At 42.7% G+C, this 23794-nt stretch overlaps 1 pseudogene; it reads right to left on the reverse strand.

Moving 5' to 3' along the window:
- Positions 1-2211: 2211 nt before the first annotated feature.
- On the reverse strand, positions 2212-20005 carry LOC135878129 (pinopsin-like; annotated as a pseudogene).
- Between the last annotated feature and the right edge of the window lie 3789 nt (positions 20006-23794).

Raw genomic sequence — 23794 nt, forward strand, 5'->3', positions numbered from 1 at the left:
GAACCCTCGATTCACGTATCTAATTACAGGGCTGTGGCCATAGTTAATTTCTTTCTCCTACTGCTTGTGTGGGGCCTTTCGCATAGTAAAAGGGAAGAGAAAAACATATGTCAAAACAGGAAATGAAAAGGCACAACAATTGACAAAAGGACTTGGAGCCAAGAGTACTGCCTGAAATGACATTTAATTCATGTTTTTAAAAATTGACTGGAGGTAACACTTTTAACAGGGCCTCAATGTCTTAGGCTCCTAAGTCCCATTTTCAAAAGGGACTTAGGCACTTGGGCACATATTTTTAAAGGTATTTAGATACAGATAGGTGCCTAATGAGATTTACAATCTATATCTTTAGGCATCCAAATACCTTTAAAATTGTGGCCCTTATGGGCCTACGACTCCTTGAAAATCAATGGGATTTGGTCTTCTGAGCACCTAAGTCACTTTTGAAAATGGAACCAGGCTTTTAAGATATTTAGGCACGTCTGAAAAAGTCATAAAGATTTCAAGTTAGTGGTGGCCCTTTACAAGAGACTTAACTGCAAAAAGATTACTTCAGTAAGAACTTAACTCTACCATGTCGCAATCCATGCAATAACTGTACGGTTATGATTGGGACCATGAACAAAAAAATGCCAGAGTTGAAGAAATCTGATTTTTAAAGAGATTAATTTCTCACGCCTTCCCTCTCATGGTGTTACTACAGGTCAGAGGTAGATTTGCTCTGGTGCTTTAATTGTGCATTTACATACTGTAGCATATTTGGATTTCTCTTAAATTTAACCTTAATTTTGAATTCTTGGGTTTATAGTGCTTATTTTGGGAACAGTTGCTACATCTCTATCATATTTTTAACCCTTAAATTACGGATATGTACTCTCAACTTTAATTTCAGTTTAATGTAGGAATTTTTTAAACTATTACAAGTTTCATACATGAACATTAAATGAGAAATATCAAAGAGAATGCTAGCATGTGATATTTATAACAAATTGAAGACGGAGTATCAGCCTTAAATTATTTGTGGGTATTTTAATTTTTAAGGACAAATTCACCTGTAGGCACTGACATTCTGGAGCAGCATAAGCATCTGGAGCCTACTGGCCAGTTACATGAGGATTACAGCTACTTTGTGTCACTGGAGCAGTGCAAAACAGCCAGTGTATATGGGTGAATCTGGCCTTTGTTTTGTTTACATGAAGTCACACTACTCTTAACAGTAATAGTTGGGGCCAATCTGTGACTTCTGAGGGTCAACTAATCTACCAGTGAACACTTCCAACTTGCATACTGCCCACCTACATTCCTGACTCATTTCAATTAATAAAAATTTAGCACATAAATTAGCTAAGAAGATTTTATGACTGGTTGTGTTAGTTCTGATGTCACAATGGCCCCACTTGATCTGAGCTGTTATTGACTTGGCTCTATTTGTTGGTCTTCAATCATGACAAAGAGATACAAGAACTGTACTTACTATTTTTTTAATGTAGCCTATGCACTAGATTTCTATAAGTTTTAAATATATGGAAAATTTGAAGAGTTTTTATTATTCTGTTATTAACTGCACCCAGGACAAAAAATGATCTTACCTAGGATTCTATACTTCTTAAAGGATCCATTGTAAAATCAATGTTAACTCAAACAGAATGACTTGTAAATTCTTAGAAAATTAATTTTCAACTCAAAGATTAAGGTGCATAAGATTGGCAAAGAAACATTACATTCTTCATATATGTATCAAAGAAGTTAAATCGCTGTTTTACATGCAAGACTCAATTTAACCTTAACTATGGAGCCACAACCAGTTCCTCCATAATATAAATTCCTTAAGACCCAGCATTTCAAGATACTGGTGCTAAGCCCCTCTCGTTAAAGTTAGTGAAAATTGATCAGCATCTTGAAATAGGTATTCTTCATCTTGCAGGAAAGGGCCAGTCACTGTTTGCACCGCTAATATATGTACCATTCAATACCAATGTATTATTCAAAATGATAGCCATATTACAATAGATAGATAGACATACTTCAGGCCAGGTTTTCAAATATCTTCAGTCTGGACACTAAATTTTCATACGCAAACACTCTCCAAAAGTGCACACCAAACAGGAAGCTGAGTTTCTAACTACCTGCTTTGCCCTCACAAAATGTCCATCTACATGTGGTAACCACATGACCCAGATTAGGACCCATTGTGATCATTTTGCTCTTTGGTTAATGTACCCGATTTGTGTTGTAACGTTCACTCTCTAGCCGCTTACAAAGCAAAATTATCAGAATAAAGAAGCTAGAGAATCTTAACGGGCTGTAGCGGGACGGTCACCCCACTCCGGCTCTGAAGGGATTAAAACAGCCCTGGGAAAGGGCTGCCCTGGGGAGCCAATAGGGTAGGCTGATTGGGAAGGCAGCCACAGCTGGGGCCACGCCCAATTAGGATACAGCTGACCCTATAAAAGGGCTGTGAGCCAGGAGCTGGGGCAGTCTCTCTAGTAGTGGGGACAGAGAAGGACCTAGCTGCCTGGAAGCAGGGTAGCAGCGGTAGAGCAGTGCTGGGGAAAGGTAGGAGGAGCTGGGGAGCTCCAGCCTGGCAACTCCCCAGGTTGCAGGCCTTGTGCAAGGCCTAAAGAAGATACTGGGGCTGCAGAGGTGCAGTCTGGGGTTAGGCAGAGGCAGCTGGTCCAAACCCCCTTGCCAATGATAAGTGGCCATGACAGACTGCCGTTTGCCCCAGTGAGCAGGGGCTAGATAATGACTGGCAGTAGCCACTGAGGCAAGGTGGGTGAGAGGGTTGGGGGTTCCCCTGGGAGGGGAGACCGAGAGCGTGGCAGGGTACTGCTGGGGCAGAATCCAGAGCTAAAGCGGCAGGTGGGCCACCGGCCAGCAGAGGGCACTCCGAGCTGGAATCGAGCTAATTCCCAGGACAACCAGCAGGAGGCACTGTGCCAGTGAGTCTCGCTTCGCTACATGGGCAAAGAATGAGATGGGGGGGGGAAGGGAAGGTTTTAATTTTTAGGATGAAATTCTGGCCCCACTGAAATCATTGGCAAAATTCCCACTGACTTTGAAGCCTGGATTTCACCTTAATTTTTCAAAAATTTCTTGGGTCAATGGCACTTAGATGCATTTCCACAACTGTACTTATTATAAAGTGGGTTTTGGGGGTTTTTTTTTTACCAAGAGTGATTTAGATTACCATCTTTGACAGGAAGTATTTATGTTTCTCTCTGCCTCCCCCATCTGAGGGGCAGGATTTTTTCTCTGTCTCTCCCTGGAGGGCTGCTGTATGCATTCTCCGACAGCTGTCATCACCCTTCTTATGCAGTATATCTTTCTTCTCAAGTAGCTGATATATGAATAGCCTCTACATGGACATTTTTGAAGCTATGGTATTTATTGTTATTCTTTTTAAGGGTAATGGGAATGGTGATAAATTATTTTATTGGTATCCTAAGAGAGCATTTTAAAATAATTCAGAGCTTCAGGCAGAACAAGGATGAATATCTATAATAGCTCTTGATTTAAGTCTCTACTAGATCATTCATTCTGGATTGTTTTTAAGTTGGAGTGTGACAAACGGTGATAAAAAAGAATTGTCTGATTTGATTGAGCCAAACTAAGCAATGGTAATATTTAAAATAAACTGCTAAAGTAACTACTTCTATCAACCAGAAGACAGAAATAGGTGGGATGCAAAATTGCATATAGAGCTAAAACTTTAAAACGTTTTGGGCCAAATCCTGCCACCTTTACTCACATTGAGTAGTAACTTACGATACAAGTGGACCACTGAGTCAACAATAGGGCTCTACAAAGGCACAAGCACTCACCTACATAGGGTGACCAGCTGCCCCAATTTTATAGGGACCGTCCCAATTTTTGGGTCTTTTTCTTATATAGGCTGCTATTACCCCCCACCCCGTCCCGATTTTTCACACTTGCTGTCTGGTCACCCTACACCTACACTCTATGGCCTGGTCTACACTGGGGGGGCGGGGGGAAATCGATCTAAGATACGTCGACTTCAGCTATGCTATTCTTGTAGCTGAAGTTGCGTATCTTAGATAGACTTAGAATCACTTACTTCGTGTCCTCACGGTGCGGGATCGACGGCTGCCGCTCCCCCGTCGACTCCGCTTCCACCTCTCGCCGCGGTGGAGTTCCAGAGTCGACGGCAGAGCGATCAGGGATCGATTTATCGTGTCTACACTAGACGCGATAAGTCGATCCCCAATAGATCGATCACTACCTGCCGATCCGGCGAGTAATGTAGATGTACCCTATCAGTTACAGAACTGGAGCCTTAAGTGGGACTTATTTGTGCATGGCCTTGTGCTAGCCCTCTGCACAGCATGTTTTTCACTCTTGGTCTATGTCTACATTATGACCTGGGGTGTGTGATTTGCCCTGCTCACGTACACACACTCACACTAGCTCTCGTTGAGCTAGCATGAGTATGAACAACAGTGTAGCTGCAGTTGTGGCAGCGAAGGCACTAGCACAAATAGGCCTGAAATCGGTAGATATGAACTCAGCACAGCTCAGCCATGCCTCCATGCTACCCTGGCTACACTGCTATGTATACTCATGCTTACTCAATGAGAGCTAGCAAAAGTATGTGTACATGAGTGAGGGAATCACACCCCTAGCTCCTAAGGTAGACGTAGCCTAAGTGAGGACTGATTAACACATCGGATTCAAGTACTCCCATTGATTCCTATATCTTTCAGCAAAGGAATAGGGCTCCTTGGGGAGAGTGACGTGTGTGTGAGAGAGCAGGAGTGTGTATGATACAGAGATTATTTAATAACTGTAGTGGTATTACTGCCCCATTGTAATAAACCACTTAACCTCTTTATAAAAAGATGAGTTACCAAATAATTAGATCATTAGCACCAAACAACAAGGCCACCCTTCAGTTCAAGTCTCCGTGTTCGTAACGTTTACGTGACTGATGTTTAGTGTGTTACCTGCTTGTTGAAGAAAAGGCATATGATTGGGCTGCAAACAAGACTGGTCTTACCAAAATGCATTGGAACTTTGCAGCTAGAGGTGAAATGTTATGTGCTGGATCAATGACAACAGCAAAGCTAGAGTATGGCAAGCAGCAGATCAGAAAAGCCATCACCATAGCGAGTACCATCACCACAGCTTGGAACTCTCTCAACTTCTGGATACCCAATGCAAGATTCCTTAAATTGACCTAATTTTCAGGATGTATTGAGCTCCCATCCTCTGAAAATTAGGCCCTTATAAGGTGTCTCAAGTTGGGCACCCCCAAAATTGAGACATCTAAAAACACTAGTTACATTTCAAAATCTTGACCTACATATGTACTATAAATAACCTTAAAAGTTCTTCTAGTTTCATTGCAGGGTATTAAGTAGGGAGCAATATCAAAGGGGCAGGAATCCCTGTGAATTAGTTTGTTAGGCTGTCCCCCTCACTAACGAAATATGATTAATTTGTCATTACTGGGGAGGACAAAATAATTCTCAGAAGGAGTGCTACTCATATCTTTCCTGCTGAGGCTGGTGACCTCATTTATTTATTATTTCTAATATGCCTGACTACTAACAGCAGTATTATTCGTGTATTACAGTAGCAACTAGTGCCCCATCTAATATCAGGGCCCCGCTGCATTAGACTCTTCAATGTTACTGCAGCCTGTCCCTTCTCTGAATAGACAAGAAAAATAAAGCATGGAAGAAACAAAGCGTTCTTATCCCCACTTTACAAATGAGGAACTGAAGCACAGACAGATTAAGGAACAAGGGCAGCATTACACAGGAAATGCACAGCAGCACCAAGAACTGAATGCAGATCGCAATGCAAATCCTTAAGCACAAGACCTTCCTTCCTCTCTTGAATACCCTGGTTCTGATCTTAGAAGTGCTCTACATCTAGCCCTGCATAAACAAACTTGAAATACCAAGAGTAGAATGCTGGCTCCCTTGAAATCAATAGGAGTTTTTTTCCATTCACTTCAGTGGGACCAGGATTTCACCCAAGAATTCTTATTCCCTTAAGTTTCAGGCACAATGCCATTTTTGCCGTTTTAAACAGCTTTCCTATATTTTAAGCAGTGTGTTATTGTAGTTGGAAATTGTAGGAAATACTTTCACAAATAAGCAATGAATTTTGAAAATGCATTATTTTATGTGTAGTGTGAGTGTTATGTGATCTTGGCAGCTTCAATACATTTGCTTTTCTTTTTTGGCAACAGAAATGCTGCTGGCGTACTGCAGATGGCATCGTCCGCTGACTATAAGAGTTATTCATCGGAAGTGCCATAAACAAAGCTTGTGAGTCTCAGCCAACCTTTCGAAGTTGGTAGAATATTTTTATTTTAGTTACAACTCCATCTCTTTTCTGCTTCATTCAGTTTTGAAGTTGTGTTTATGTTCAGCTTAAAATAAGTGCTTAACTATAGTATTGACCTCACACTTGCATGTCTGAATTTCTCTTAGTGTAAATACTTTGTTACAATGTTGATGTTCCTACTTGTTTGTCAAAAAAAGTAAACAAACAAAAAAAACCACATATTTAAATTTTTTATTCCAGTACTGAAGCTTCCTATTACTATTTTGACAACGTTTTTCTTTTCTTTTTTAAATTGGGTTTGTGCCCTTTTTTGCTTCTTTATTATGTATAAGGAGGACCTTTTTATTTTAAGTTTTTTTCTGCTTGTTTTTAACCTAAAAATCTCACCAATGTCAACTCTGATGTTCCCTAATTTTGCTGAAGAGGAGCATTACAGTGTGTGTATTATGAGGTCTTACACCTTAATTGAAGGTAGAGGGGGGTTGACTCTTTAACAAATGGCAATGTTTTTCCAAAGTGATTGTTTTTAGTGCCTATTTAACTCCAAACAAAATCAAAGTGTTTTAAAGAGTCTCCACTACGGCATTAGATCGACATATGCCGCATTAGGTCAAATTTATAATGTGCATGGCTACGCTACCTTTCCGCCGACCTAAAGGGCTTGTAAAATTGACGCCTGTACTCCACCTCGGCGAGAGTAGTGTCGACCTTCCAGGGTCGAATTAAGGGTAGTGTAGACACAACACTGTGTAATTCGACAGGTTTGGCCTCTGGGAGGTGTCCCAGAGTGCTCCAATGTGACCACTCTGGACAGCACTTTCAACTCCACTGCACTTCAGCCAGGTACACAGAAAAAGCCCCAGAAACTTTTGAATTTCATTTCCTGTTTGATCAGCGTGGAGAGCTCACCAGCACAGCTGACCATGCCTGCCCAGGGCCACAAACGCACTCCAGCGTGGAGCATAAAGGAGACACTGGATCCAGTAGCGTAGCTAGTGGGGTGCAGGGGAAGCGGCCGCTCCCCCCCTGAGCACATTTTGCAAAAGCTGCGCCTTTCCACGCAGCCAGCACTGGGCTCTGGACTCGAAATCCGGAGCCAGGTTTTGCATGCTGCCGCTGGCTGGCTCTGGGCTCCGCACTGCCCTCCCCCAACCCCAGCTCTGCTAGCTCGCTCCGGGGCTGCAGGCAGCTGCCTGGCTCTCCGGGGATGAGGAGGAGGAGGCTCCCTAAGCCGGGGTGGCCTCTGCTGGGCGGGGAAGGGGCGGCAGCGCAGCCCCCCCAACGCGGCGAGGGGGGCTGAGGTCAGACTGGGGCCGGTTAGTGGTGAGGCCGGGGCAGGGTGAGGGGCGCTGTGCTCAGCGACCCCGGGTTGGTGCGTCCCTCCTGGCAGCGCGTCCGGTCCCTGCCGTGGCCAGGGGCCAGTGCCCAGTGCCAGGCCTCTCTGCTGGCGCTCGCTGACTCACGGATTGCTCCGGCAGCCCAGGTGGGAGACTCCGTTTCTTTCCCATTGCCTTGGCCTTTCCTCGCCCACTGGGGGCAGCGGTGGTGCCCGTAGCGAATGGTGGCCTCAGAGCAGGGCCCTGGTGAATGGAGGCAAAAAGGGACTGTGAGGGGAAAATGCCTGTGGACGCTGCTTAGCACTTTGCTGTGCTCATGACATTGGCAGGGAAGCTTCAGGGAGCCCTAGTGATGTAATACACCTCCGTGATGCTGACCCTTCACGTATCCGCGTGTGTGTGAGAGTGATAGTGAATTGTCCCCAGATTCACTCTAACTGCATGAGTGCTGCAGCTCTCGGGGAGCGGGGTAAGGTGAAGGTCACTAAATCAGTACAGATTTTGTTTTCTTGCTGTATGGATATTTGAGTCTATAACATTATAGGTCCCTTTGAGTTATATGCTGTAGAGCTGAGGGTAGCTTAAATTCATGAGACTGTTGAAGACAATAGACAGGTCCTCAGAGGCTCTAAATTCAGTTTTTTCTCCCTGTAGCTGCACAATTTCCAAGTCCTCTCCCTTCTATCTAGCTGAAGTACTCCATATAGCTCCCATTACATTAATTACAAGGTGCTCAGAACCCCTGGTATTTTCACAAACCCCCCTGGCCAATAAGGCAGGAAAATGCTATTCCCGTTTTACCAGTTGAGGAACTGAGGTACAGAGAAATAGAAATGAATGGAGATATCCCATCTCCTAGAACTGGAAGGGACCTTGAAAGGTCATCGAGTCCAGCCCCCTGCCTTCACTAGCAGGACCAAGTACTGATTTTGCCCCAGATCCCCAAGTGGCCCCCTCAAGGATTGAACTCACAACCCTGGGTTTAGCAGGCCAATGCTCAAACCACTGAGCTATCCCTCCCCCCCGAGTTCTGTAGCAGACACAGAACTGAAGCAAGATCTCCAGACTACCAGTCCATAACCTTAATCACAAGATCATCCTTCCTGCCATTCATATAAACTGTCACTTCCATCTTTCTGAGGGTGAGATGATCACTAGCTGCGTAGCCCTGCGCCTCTGAAATCCCTACACTGAGGGCAGACCCATATAAATCCCTTGTTTAGGGACAGGCTAATTTTTTCCCTACACCAGTTGGGGTCTACCCACTCCATCATATTACAATTAAAATAAACCTGAAAGAAAGGAAAACTTAGCCTTCTTAAAATAGCATTAAAAAAAATCTAAACCTAGAGATGCAAAGATTCAGCATTAGGGCTCTTTGTTCCATCCTTCAGTCACCTGTTGAGCCTTAGTATTATGCCATATGTGATCACATGTTGTTCTGAGACCGTTACAATATCTCTGTACAACAGGGTGAGCTGAGGTTGAAGTGGCAGCTGGGTAGATTTGAGTTTCCTCGCTTTTGTTAATTTCACATGTAAATTGTAACATTCATTTAAGACTTATTCTTTGCTTTTAAAAAAAATAAATCAAGAAATGACATTACAGCTAAAGTTCCCCCATCCTTGATTCTTTTCCCCCCTCTTCTCCCAAATTTGGATGACTTTGAAGAATCAGGCCTGCTGTGGACTGTGGTGTTCGTGCAGCATTAGATCATGTTAATATTTGATATAATCCAGCACAAATCCTCTTAGTGATACTGGCACTATAAGGGGTGTTATAATTGCTCAGAGCTTAAAAACAATTTTGTAGCTTTTTCTCCCCTTGTGCACCAGTTCCAATTAGGCCAAGGGAACCTTATGAACGAACAGAGGTTCTATTTAGGACTCAGCCCAATCTTGACAACATGCTGTCATCCCCACAAAGAAGCTGGGGAAATGTCCGACTTAGATATGACAAAGCAGAGTGAGTGTAACTAAAGAACACGTTATTCTTAAAGTCTACTACAACCCTCCTAAGGCGATTGTCTGTGCTTGATGCTAGGGACAGTCTTGTCCTCTTCTCCTCTCCTCATGTCAGTGTAGATGCAGGCAGTGCAAACTGTACTACAGTCATATAGTATCTCAAATGCAAAGCTGCATTTCTCTGATCTGAGGTTTGAAGAGCAATGTGGAACTAGCTATTTTACGGGATGTCTAGATTTCATTCCTGTAGTAACAGAACTGGTGATAGGAAAGCAGGAAGAGGTTTGGTTTTTGGTGTGTGTGTGTGTGTGTACACACACAGCTTAAATTGGTTAAAAACCCTAACTTTCAGTACTCAGTGTTTCAAAAATGTTAGACTTCCAACCTGTGTTGTAGAGATGTCTTTTGTTTAAAAAACCCCCCATGAATAAAGCTACTTTAAGGGAAAATACTGCTTTGTCCAACCCTGAAGAGCTATGAGATCTTTGCTCACCAATTCTCATAAAACTTGTATTTGTCATGCCTTTTTGTTGACTTTAGTATTACGATCTATTCACTGGTCTACAATTTTTGAGAAGTCGTCTGCTTCCGAGATAAAATGTGCTATTTATTATGTATTTTGATGTGCTGAATTCAAATAGGACAATTAAAACAACTGATTGGCTACTGTTTCTAAGATATTTAAGTTTTTACATTTTATGTCTATGTATATTGTGTAGATAGTAGAGTTTTAATCATAAATTGTAAACCTAGGTCTTTTCATGTGTTTATGGTTGCTTTACATGATAATATTTCATCTGTCCTGTTTATGTAACACTTTAAAAATCAGCAAAAGGGTTATATAAATAAAATTTATTATGAAACAAAAGGCAAAAAACTATTATGTACATAGTTTAGTCCTATTCAGTGTCTACTCGGCGCTTCTTGGCTTGTCTCTTGTATTCATTAAATGGAGCATCTCTTGTCACTGTCCAGCAATAGTCTGCAAGCATTGATGGGCTCCATTTGCCCTGATAGCGTTTCTCCATTGTTGCAATGTCCTGGTGAAATCGCTCACCGTGCTCGTCGCTCACTGCTCCGCAGTTCGGTGGAAAAAAAATCTAGATGAGAGTGCAAAAAATGTATCTTTAGTGACATGTTGCAACCAAGGCATTTGTATGCCTTGAGGAGGTTTTCCACCAACAACCTGTAGTTGTCTGCCTTGTTGTTTCCGAGAAAAATTTATTGCCACTAACTGGAAGGCTTTCCGTGCCATCTTTTCCTTGCCACGCAGTGCATGGTCAAATGCATCATCTCGAAGAAGTTCACGAATCTGAGACCAACAAAGACACCTTCCTTTATCTTAGCTTCACTTAACCTTGGAAATTTTCCATGGAGGTACTTGAAAGCTGCTTGTGTTTTGTCAATGGCCTTGACAAAGTTCTTCATCAGACCCAGCTTGATGTGTAAGGGTGGTAACAAAATCTTCCTTGACTCAACAAGTGGTGGATGCTGAACACTTTTCCTCCCAGGCTCCAATGACTGTCGGAGTGGCCAATCTTTCTTGATGTAGTGGGAATCTCTTGCACGACTATCCCATTCGCAGAGAAAACAGCAGTACTTTGTGTATCCAGTCTGCAGACCAAGCAAGAGAGCAACAACCTTCAAATTGCCACAAAGCTGCCACTGATGTTGGTCATAGTTTATGCACCTCAAAAGTTGTTTCATGTTGTCATAGGTTTCCTTCATATGGACTGCATGACCAACTGGAATTGATGGCAAAACATTGCCATTATGCAGTAAAACAGCTTTAAGACTCGTCTTCGATGAATCAATGAACAGTCTCCACTCATCCGGATCGTGAACGATGTTGAGGGCTGCCATCACACCATCGATGTTGTTGCAGGCTACAAGATCACCTTCCATGAAGAAGAAAGGGACAAGATCCTTTTGACGGTCACGGAACATGGAAACCCTAACATCACCTGCCAGGAGATTCCACTGCTGTAGTCTGGAGCCCAACAGCTCTGCCTTACTCTTGGGTAGTTCCAAATCCCTGACAAGGTCATTCAGTTCACCTTGTGTTATGAGGTGTGGTTCAGAGGAGGAGGATGGGAGAAAATGTGGGTCCTGTGACATTGATGGTTCAGGACCAGAAGTTTCATCCTCTTCCTCGTCTGACTCAAGTGAGAATGATTCTGGTGCATCAGGAACCGGCAGTCCTGCTCTGTGGGGTACTGGGCGTATAGCTGATGGAATGTTTGGATAATGCACAGTCCACTTTTTCTTCTTTGACACACCTTTCCCAACTGGAGGCACCATGCAGAAGTAACAATTGCTGGTATGATCTGTTGGCTCTCTCCAAATCATTGGCACTGCAAAAGGCATAGATTTCCTTTTCCTGTTCAACCACTGGCGAAGATTTGTTGCACAAGTGTTGCAGCATCTGTGTGGGACCCACCTCTTGTCCTGATCTCCAATTTTGCAGCCAAAATAAAGGTGATAGGCTTTCTTAACCATAGTGATTATACTGCGCTTTTGTGATGCAAAAGTCACTTCACCACAAACATAGCAGAAGTTATCTGCACTGTTCACACAAGTACGAGGCATCTCTGCTCACTTTGGCTAAACAGAAATGTGTCCCTTTGCAAAATCAAACACTGACAAATAAGAGAGCACGACACTGTATGATTTCTAGAGCTGATATAGAGCAATTTGTTCAGCAGAGTGATGTAAGCTTCGTTATGATTGCATCATCCATGACTTCTAGGAATAACATGATGCAATTCATATCATGTATGACGCAATACCAGCTTCAGATTGCATCATTGATTGTTTTGCCTAAAAGGCAAGTACTGTCCAAACCCAGTCATAGATTTATTCATAGATCCAGTCAAAGATGTATTTTAGTCATTTCTGGTTTAAATTGAGATCCCTTCCCTTTATAACTCACTTATCCTCCGCCATTCCCAAGTCAAGGGTCGTATATACAGACCCAATAGCATATCTTGAAAACTAGAGCCAATCAACAATTTTAAGCATCATTTTCATTCTCAGTGACCCAGAATTAGTAAAGTTTGACTACGTTTATTTCAGAAGCATTTTGGCTGTAGAGCAGTGTTATAAATAAAGTGCATTTCATTGATTTTTAAAATTAAATTAGTAACTGGAAAAAATGTCACAGGTTTAAAAAAATACTGGCCAATTATAAACTACTGTATTCTGTCATTTACTTTCTAGAATCTAAAGTATATCTAAGTATAATCTAAAGTTGCTGTGCAAACCCTTCCGTTGCTGGATCATTCTTGTGTTTTTATTTTAAGTACAAATAAATATGTATAACGAATTTAAAAGTATGTAATTAGTAATTCGATATGTGGGGGGCGCCTTTTTTTATGTGTTCGCTCCCCCTGATGTTAGAACCTGGCTACGCCACTGACTGGATCTGATTGCTGTGTGGGGAGAAGAGTCTGTGCAGGCAGAGCTCCAAACCAGCAGAAGAAACACTGACATCTATTCCAAAATCGCACAGGAGCATGGGGGCAAAGGCTACACCAGGGACACACAGCAGTGCTGTGTGAAAATAAAGGAGCTCAGGCAAGCGTACCGGAAGACAAGGGAGGTGAACAGTCGCTCTGGTTCTGAGCCACAGACATGCCGCTTCTATGAGCGGCTGCATGCGATTCTAGGCGGGGACCCCAACAGTACCCCAAAACTCCCCGTGAATACCTCACAGGGGCCCCAGGCGACCATAGGCAACAACAAGGAGGACATTGTTGATGAGGAGGAGGAGAATGCGCAGCAGGCAAGCGAAGGATCCATTCTCCCCGACAGCCAGGACCTTTTCCTAACTCTGGAGCCTATCCCCTCCCAGGACCAACTGTTGAGGGACTGTGATGGTGGGGAAGACACCTCTGGTGAGTGCACACTTGTAGTCACGCTAGGGGGGTTAAATGCAACTGTGGTTAATGTTTAATCTGAGGTAAACAATTGGGATACAGTGACGGCCAGTCCAGCTACGCAAAGGGTGCTCCCCGGAAAAGCCTATTTATGTACCAAGAGTTTCCCCACCAAAAAAGTCCCCTGGTGTGCCCTGACACTGCCTACCCTCTCTTGTGTGCTCACCATGCCTGCCTGCAAACCGAAATCTGCTGCCCAGCGCTCTGCCATGTGTTGTACCTTACTGGTAGGTGCTTCTTTTAAAAGACAAATGTGGCCGTGTACCTCAGGAAATGTATTTACTGCTATGAAGTGTTTCATTCATTGCAATAGTTAACCTTCTGTTTCCAACAATATATGTTTTTCCTTGCAGCTGCAACCTTGTCTGTGGGTACTTCCTCCACACCAGCACAAAGGCTGTCCCAGATTAGAAGGCGAAAAAAGCGGAGAAGGGAAGACATGTTCTGTGATTTGATGCGTTCCTCCAAGACTGACAGGGCCCAGCTGAATGCATGGAGGCTTACACAGTCGGAGAGCATGCGCACTGCAAGAGGGCAGGAAAGCATGCAGGGAACAAGAGCGCAACACGCAAGAGGAGATGTTGCGGATTATGGGGGAGCAAACAGACCTGTTGAGGCATCTGTTTGAGGTGCAGGAAAGGCAGCTAGACCTTAGAGTCCCACTGCACCCTATGCTGAACCAGCTGCTCTCCTCACCAAGTTCCATATCCTCCTCTCCCAGCCATCCTAGAATGTGGGTGGGGTGGGGGGAGAGGGGGAAGCTCCATTATCCCTTGAACTCAACTCCAGGGGATGGTTCATGGAGCAGAAGGCTCTCATTCCCACACCTCTGATTGCTAGACAGTGAAACTGGGGCAACGAGTGAGTGCCTGAGCAGTGCAGCGTGTAAAGTGCCTCCTTACCTCCCCTCTGCCTTCCACACACTGCGGGAGGTGAACTCTGCGGATGAACCTCTGAACTCTGGGGCTGCACTGACCAAGGAGAGCAACTGTGAGTGGGGTACAGAGAAGGGACGGGCACATTAAAGGGACTTTTGGGTTGCTGGACTTGAGACCCTGAGGGGAAAAGGACACTGCCCAACTTACTTGGGGGTGGGTCTTTTGCTCATGGTTTGTGTTTATGAACTCTAGTTGCGGTATTTTCCCAAATTAAATGCGGAGTTAATTCCCTCCATTTATTAAAAGATTTTGCTACACTCAGACTCTGTGCTTGCGAGAGGGGAAGTATTGCCTCTTAGAGGCGCCCAGGGGGTGGTGTGTAATTGTCCCAGGACACTGGGTGGGGGCTCGAGCTGGTTTTGTGTTGTATTGTTGAAACTCCTAGATACTGAACCTGGCCCTTGTTGCTGTTGGCTGCACCTGGCAGAAGGGTTACATAAGCTACATGTCCTTGCCCCTTCCCTGCTATGTTATCAGGCCCTTAGATCTGGGTTATCTTTGCTATTCATTGCTGTCTCTGTTCAGTGTTTGTCAGCATAATAAAAATGCATGAATTGAGGACAAGGGGCTCTTTATTCACTGTGCACGCTGTGGTTGGTGGGGGTTTAGTTTACAGGGCAGTACATGCAAAAAATGGGGCAGGTTAGTAAGGACCACCACACAGCTGTCACATCAGTGTTGGATCATTCATGAAACTTGTTTTCAAAGCCTCTCGGAGATGCAGTGCTCTTCTTATTGCCCTGTTGTTTGGATACGCAAAATGGGCTGCGAGGAAATCTGCCTCAACCCCCCACTACACCAGAAACTTTCCCCCTACTTTCACAGATATTATGGAGCACACAGCAAGCAGCAACAACTATTGCTTTTGCTGAGGTCTAACCTAGTGAGTAAACTGTGTCAGTGCCCCTTTAAATGTCCAAAGACATGTTCCACCACCATTCTGCACTTGCTCAGCCTATGGTTGAACTGCTCCTTACTACTGTCCAGGATGCCTGTGTAAGGCTTCATGAGCCACGGAAGCAAGGGGTAGGCTGGGTCTCCAAGGATAACTATTGGCATTTCAACATCACCAATGGTAATTTTCCGGTCTGGGAAGAAAGTTCCTTCTTGCAGATTTCTGAACAGACCAGAGTTCCTAAACATGTGCGCCTCATGTATCTTTCCCGACCATCCCACGTTGATGTTGGTGAAACGTCCCTTGTGATCCACCAGTGCTTGCAGCACCATTGAGAAGTACCCCTTGCAGTTTATGTACTCTTTAGCAAGGTGGTCTGTTGCCAAGATAGGGATGTGTGTTCCGTCTATCACCCCACCACAGTTAGGGAACCTGAGCGCAGCAAAGCCATCCACTATGTCCTGCACGTTTCCCAGAGTCACTACCCTTCTTAGCAGCAGTGAATTGATTGCCCTGGTCTCTTGGATCACAGCAGCGCCCACGGTAGATTTACCCACTCCAAACTGATTCCCGACTGACCAGTAGCAATCTGGAGTTGCAAGCTTCCACAGGGCTATTGCCACTCACTTCTCAACTGTCAGAGCAGATCCCATTTTGGTATTTATGCACTTCAGGGCTGGGGAAAGCAATTCACAAAGTCCATGAAAGTGGCCTTACGCATTCAAAAGTTATGCAACCACTGCTCCTCATCCCATACCTGCATCACGATGCGGTCCCACCAGTCTGTGCTTGTTTCCTGGGCCCAGAAGCGACGTTCCACCATGTCAACAAGCCTGGCTGCCGCCGCCAGCATATGCAAATTGCTCCATTCCATGGCTTCCAGCACAGCTATTTGTATGGCATCACATTCTTCTGCGTGGCGGCTCCTGGCTAGGCTCTGTATATACCGCAGGACAATGCACGAGGTGTTTGCAATGCTCACAACAACAGTGTACAGCTGAACGGGGTCATGCTTGCTGTGCTATGGCGTCTGCAAGAGTAACCCAGGCTTAGGCGCGAAAATGATTGTTTGCCGTTGCTTTCAGGGAGGGAGGGGGCAAGTGCACCATGGGAGGCTGACAATATGTACCCAAAACAACTTGTGGAAATGTTTTTGTCCCATCAGGCATTGGGATCCTAACCCAGAATTCCAGTTGGCAGCAGGAACTGTGGGATAGCTGTCCACAGTGCATTGCTCCCTGAGTCGATGCTAGCCATGGTAGTGAGGATGCGCTCCGCCGACAGAATGTGCATAGTGGAGACATGCAGCATCGACTTTGTAAAATCAGAGGCTAAATGTCGACTTAAATAAATTTGACCTAATTTCGTAGTGTAGACATGCCCTAAGATTCCCTTCCCCTCTGGGTTTGCTCAGATTTTGGTCTCTGGGATGTTATTATGCCGTAATTTCACTTCTTAGCTGCCATAAAGTATTCCTTGATACACAAGATCTCAATTTCTAAAGTAAAACAAAAATCTGATTTTTTGGTGTGGTCTTAACAAGACCATTTCAGGTCCAGTTTGCACATCACTAAAAAAGCACTAAGGTCACTTTCAAATATTCTTTTTCTATTAGTGAAGCTACACATCGGATGCAGATTAGGTGATTTAAGTCCAGGGTCACCCACTTCCATAGCAATACTTGTGTTGAGGAACCCGGGGCTTCTGTGAGTGGGAAATGCCAAAAGCATCCCCTTAGACTGTGTTAACTTTTCACAAGCTGAAATATTATAAAATGGCCTGTTCTCATGAGATTTGCAGCCTGTTTTCCCGATCAAAGAGATTCAGATAAGCTAGAAATAAAGTGAAATATGGAAAGAGTTGTACAACAAAATAAATAGAGCTGGTCAAAAATGCAGAATATATTCTGCCAAAAAAATAAAATCTAATCAAACATAATACGCACACTTTTTTTCCTGAAAACCTTTCATCAAAATTTAAAAAAAAAAAAAAAAAAAAAAAACCAGCACAAAAAAAGGAATCTAAATTTTGAAAATATTTCACCAGAACCTAAAAATAATCAAATCATTTCAATGAGTCAAAAAAAAGGCATGTTTACACTGTATGTTAAGAATGCCTGTACAGAAAGAGCAAGGTACTGAACAGGTACTATAAACAGTCAGCAAATAAATTGAAACCTACCTTATGTATCAAGTATCAGAGGGGTAGCCGTGTTAGTCTGGATCTGTAAAAAGCAACAGAGAGTCCTGTGGCACCTTTAAGACTAACAGATGTATTGGAGCATAAGCTTTCGTGGGTGAATACCCATGCGTCTGACGAAGTGGGTATTCACCCACGAAAGCTTATGCTCCAATACATCTGTTAGTCTTAAAGGTGCCACAGGACTCTGTTGCTTTCTACCTTATGTAATGAACTGAAGGCATTGTCCTAAGAAAATCCAGTGATTAGTATAGGAACAATGAAGCAGGCTACGAAATAGACAGACAATCTGGTATCTACAGCTGCTCCAGGATCTTTCTTCCCAACTTCTAATGGGGCAGGAGATTTGGACTCCTTCAGGAATACAAGAGCTCCAGCCAAAGAGTGGTGACACTGGCCAGATGCGACAGATGAAAACGAGTAGCTGGTAACCTCTCTTTAGACTCAGCTTAAGATCTCCAGTAAATTACCATACCACATTGTGTCTTTCATAGGCTAAGACAGGGACCACACTTGACAAATTACAAGAAATAATATGAGCAACCATCAGATCAAAATGTTTAAAGGTTAATTCATACACCCGCCTGCAAGTTTCATAGCAAGGCATTATTGAAAGATTGAAAGTATCTGGGGTAAAGTCCTTACCCCACTGAAGTCAATGGCAAAACTCCCATTAACTTCAATGAGGCCAGGATTTCATCCCTGGTGTATACTAATCTCTATCAATCACCAGAATTTAGCCATTTTTTCCAAACAGAAAATCTCATAAGTGTAGAAAAAAAGCCCATAAGAAATTATTAATCAAAATATGAGATTAAGACATTTTAAGAACATAAGAACGGCCATACTGGATCAGACCAATAGTCTATTTAGCTCAGTATCCTGTCTTCTGATGATGGCCAATGCCAAAGGCTTTAGAGGGAATGAACAAAATGGCAATTATTGAATGGTCCATCCCCGGTGTCCAGTCTGAGTTTCTGACAGTCAGAGGCTTAGGGACACCCAAAGTATGGGGTTGTATCCCTGATCATCTTGGTTAATAGCCATTGATGGACCTATCCTCCATGAACTTATCTAAATCTTTTTTGAACCCCATTATAGTTTTGGCCTTGAAAACATCCCCTGGTAACAAGTCCCATAGGTTGACTGCTTTGTGTGAAGTGCTTAATTTTTGTTGTTGTTGTTTTAAACCCGCTGCCTATTAATTTCATTGGGTGACCCGTGGTCCAGATTAACACTTAGTCAGAACAACAGTATCATCTTGATTTTGCTTGATTTGTAGTTAAACAAGTGGCTAAAATACAATCTTCTTTAACAAACATCAGACATTCAGGTCTCCTGATCAAATATGGCACTTTTCATTTGACTTTCTGGTTCTTTGTGGGTTATTGTTGTTGGTTTAGGGGTTTTGGTTGGTTGGTCTTTTCTTCCCTTTAGTGGAAAGGATAGATTTGTAGTAAAATTAATATTTTTTTGCTATTCTTACTACTGTTTTAAGGAGCTATTATCCCTCCCACTAAGTTTACCCACTATATTTAAAGGGGATATTTTGAAACATGAATACATTAGATTTGTATTTAGTTTTATTTACTTATTTAAAAAATTAATACTAACCAGTATTGACAATACTGGTTACCTTCTTTCACAGACAATAAGAGAGGGTGCCAGATATCCAAGATGGGAATACATCAGCCCACATCACTACAGGTGTCCGTGGAGTTCCTCACCAAGTAATTTGTTTCTCAGCATGAAAAAAGCTGTCAGCATCTGTCCTTTGCGAATGGTTAATAGATTCAAAGTAGGAGTCACAATTCAAGATGGAAAGCAAAGATTAAGCAGTGTTATAACAAACCTACTTAGCCCTATGGCATTCCATTCATTTACCTGTCTCACTGTTTAGAAAATTATATTTTTGAGTTGTGAATTCTTTTTTTTTTTTAAAGTTAACAGAAAATTAGCCCTGTAAAACTATTGCTAGGTTAATTCTTCTTTTGGACTTTTTAACCACAACCCAACATGAATAGTTGTCTTTTTCTAACCTAACACATACAAAATTTCATGTATTAGAACTGAGGAGGATACATGTGTCACTTGGCTGTTGCTTACCAAAGTAGTTGACAGCAAATCCTTGGAAACTGCAGAACTTTTGTCCCACGTAGAAATATCCACGGTAGTTTCTAGCTGTAACTATACTATAGTGGTGCCACACAGAAATATCATGAGATCTAAAAAGGAAAGATTAAGAATGAATATGTTGATAGGGTTTTTAAGGTAACTATAATCACTAACAAATTATTAAATATTGAAAACAGCATCGAGGAATATCAAGAATGCCAAAATGCTATCTAGGGAAAATGATGAGTCTCATTGTGATGCTCTCAGCTAGGTCATCTACAACAGTAGTATTATTCTGCATCTGCCCATAATGGAGAACTGGAGATTTTATTAGAACTATTCACACAATAGATGGTTCATCTTCTATATGAACAAGGCCTTTGTTCTTATGTGATCACATACTGTGACGCTTCCCGGGGGACCCAGGGTTGTGAGGCACCTCACTACCACCTGTCCTTAGCATGAAGGAGCCTCGGCTGTGCCTGCCGGGGGTCAGCTCCCCAACTCTACATGCCATAGGTAACACAAGCACACCCCTCTAGGCCTACGCAGGCCCTTCTCTCTCTCTCTCTCTCTCTCTCTCTTCAGCAGGGGTTCTCAAACTGGGGGTCGAGACCCCTCAGGGGGTCACGAGGTTATTACATGGGGGGTCGCAAGGTGTCGGCCTCCATTCCAAACCCCGCTTTGCCTCCAGCATTTATAATGGTGTTAAATATATTTAAAAGTGTTTTTAATTTATAAGGGGGGTCACACACACAGACAGAGGCTTGGTATATGAAAGGGGTCACCAGTACAAAAGTTTGAGAGCCACTGCTCTACAGGTTAGCGATAGGCAAACTCCAGCCCTCTGACTGTCCCCTGGAGTGACCACCCCCTGTTCCACTGGACACTAGCAGCATACACAGATTTGTTGTTTCCAAAGAAGCAGTACATCCCAGCATACCAGTTCTATCTCAGATCATTACTCAGATATGTTTATAGGAAAACAAGTAAAAGTTTATATAACAAAGTATAGAGATTATTAAAGTGATAGCCAGTAGAAGTATTGGAAACAAATGATTGCAAATAAAATAAAATCATAAGATGCATTCTAGAACCTAGAATTACTTAACTAGTTACTTTCATGTTTTATAGAGCAATGCTCACCCAAAGTCCTCCCAGTGTTTTACAGCCAGGCTTGGCTGTAATCTTCCATTCATAAGACAAGTCACTCTGTCAACTTGCCCTTCAGTGAAAGATCCAGGGTGTCTGTCTGCACCCCTAGATATATAAGAACAATCCATTGTTCTTATTCATAAACAGGAAGCTCCCTGGCTGGTTGTTTTTTCCTTTATACTTCTTACTTACAGATTTTGTTGTCTGTTAACCAGCATCTGGCTCACTATGCAAATAGGTATACACTGGAAGGCGCACAATGAACAGACAGAGAGATAAGCATCTGTAACCCCCTGCCTAAAAGGAACCTGTCTAAGACATGTCACCTCCTGGTTACCTGCCTTAAGAACATAATTTTCAGAATAGAACACAACTCCTTAAATATGATCCATACATACATTTCACAATGATTATGACGACAAGTGGGCTACTGGCTTTTGGTAAAGAACTCACATGTCACTCTTTAGTGAATTATTATGCATATATCCAACCCAGGGGATTCCTGTAACATCCTGGGCATCCCATGTGGCCTCTTCCAGCTGGCACCAAGGGGTCCCTGCATCATACATGGTGCTATGTTTTATATTTGAGAGGTAAACCATAGGATTAAATTCACAGCTGTCTTCTTTCACTTGCCTTTGTGGTATGTTCTTAAGTGCATTAACCAAGTATCCTAATAAGATTACAGTCAATAAAATAGCTCTCTGATAGTTCATCTTTGGTGCTGACAGTGCCTCAGAAGTCATCTTTATTGTAATAATTTCCAAGATGCTTTTTAATTTGAGTCAAAGAGTGTGCTAAGAAAATTGTCACACGGCAGAAAGACAACTACTGTGTCAACTGTATCTTCACCTGTCTTTTCGTTTAAAAATAATAACATCCCTATTTCCCCCCTACCTCTTAATCTAGCACTAAAGAAAATATGTTAATCTAACAACATGTAATCCTAGCAAATCTTGCATAACAGAGAGTATTTCCCTGCCAGCCTTGCTACGGTTCCTTCTGGAGCATTTATCTTTGCTTCCTTCAATGCAAAATACTATGCTAATCCAATGTTGCCATTGAGAATGTAAATGCACAGGTGTCAAGAAAGTCAAAGTGATGGTTCCTGGCTTAATGGTTACTTGACCACACTGCACATATGTCACTATATATGGTTGGGTAATACAAAATACTATAGCCAGTTCCTCAGCCAGTGTAAATCAGAGTAGCTCCATTGATTTCAGTGACTTCAGTTGACTATGTCAGTTGAGAGTAAACCCTTATATGTGCATAGGCAGGCTGTGTAACATTTGCAGTGGGAGCCATGACTTTAGAGTTCCAGATTTATGTATCTATCAGCCATCACATTGCATTAATATCATACTTTTTTGTTTCAAAATTCAGTTTTCTGCTAACTTCAGAAATTTACACTTTGAGAATACTTCTCATGTTTCAGGTGCAAGTATTATAAACTTTGCACCCACGTTTGCATCTCAAAACTTCACTGGTAAATACTATGGGTTTCTCTCTCCATAGCAAAATCTGGGAATTGGAAAGCAATGCAGAGATGAGGCTGAGTTAGCATTAACTACGAGACAAGCACTAATAACTACATCTGGCTACCAGTTAAAGAACTGCAACAAAACATGTTTCCCCTTTATCAGCATGATGTGGCATCTGTTTTTAGAACAGAGGTAGCTTGCTACATTTAACTAATTATTCTAAGAGTTACATCTTGTGACACTCAGATTCTGCTACTCGAATAAACTTCATGAGAACAGACTTTTATTGAGGACATTGTACAACTTCGCTTCCTTTGGTCTCCGCTTGACAACGAGTCGGTTTTACGGGCATATATAGAAAGGGCAAAGTACATGTAGATAGTTAATGGCACTCCTATCATTTTCATTACTAAGGTTATCATGCAGGAAGTCACTGATGAGTGAATATAAGCATGTACCATTCTTTACAGCATATCCTGTGTTGGCAGGATTTACTTATCCAGTAAATCCATCCTTTTGGATAAATTAATATCAGATTAAAGCAGTGTTGTCTTGTTCAGAGGTCTTTTCATTCCCATTGCTGCATGTTTCATTATGATCTCCAATGCGGAGCTGGCCAGCACGAAAGCCATCTGGTTGGGGATGAAATCCTAGCTCCTTTGAAGTCAATGTAAAAAATCCCATTGACTTCAACAGGGTCAGGATTTCACCCTACATGTTTAACCAGCGGGCCATCCCATGACTGACTTGTAAGCAATTGTCTTCACAATGGCCCATATACAATATCCATAACGATGTGAACATAAGTCCCTTCTTTTTAGAAGCTGTGACATAGATGTTTATGAGATAAAATTAAACACTGGACACAATGTCAGGAGCAAAATATTTTAGCGATTTTGATTTGGCGTCTAGAAACCATCAGATTAAAGTGGCACCTGAGGATTGAGAGAACTCTGCCTTTGTGACACCCTATGGGACTGTTTCAATTCTGCAGAATGTCTTTCAGTCTCATGAATGCACCAGAGATGTAGTAAATATACCAGGGACGCAGTACCAGTAGGGAGTAAATGATCTGACCCAAATTGTGAGAACTGAAGACATCCTCACGCTCTTAGATGACTTCATTTGTTTCCATAAAACATGGGAGGAATATCTGGTAGACGTGGACAGGATTCTAAAGCTTTTTAAGGAATTAGGGTTTAAACTTGCACAAATGTCAGTTTGCGAGGAGTCACATTACCTTCCTAGGACATACAGTGAAAATGGGTTGGAGCCCCAGAAACTGAACATTATACAAACCTGGAGGAGGTACAGAAGCTTGCAGGCCTCTGAGAATTCTACAGAAGATTTTATTTTTTAAATATTCAGAGCAGGCAGCATCATTATACCACCTAACTTAGGGCAATTTTGTCTTTTATTGGAGGGATACCAAACAGTATTTGAGTTACTGA

This window comes from Emys orbicularis, chromosome 1, assembly GCF_028017835.1.
Source record: "Emys orbicularis isolate rEmyOrb1 chromosome 1, rEmyOrb1.hap1, whole genome shotgun sequence".
In the NCBI taxonomy this organism is placed as follows: Eukaryota; Metazoa; Chordata; order Testudines; family Emydidae; genus Emys; species Emys orbicularis.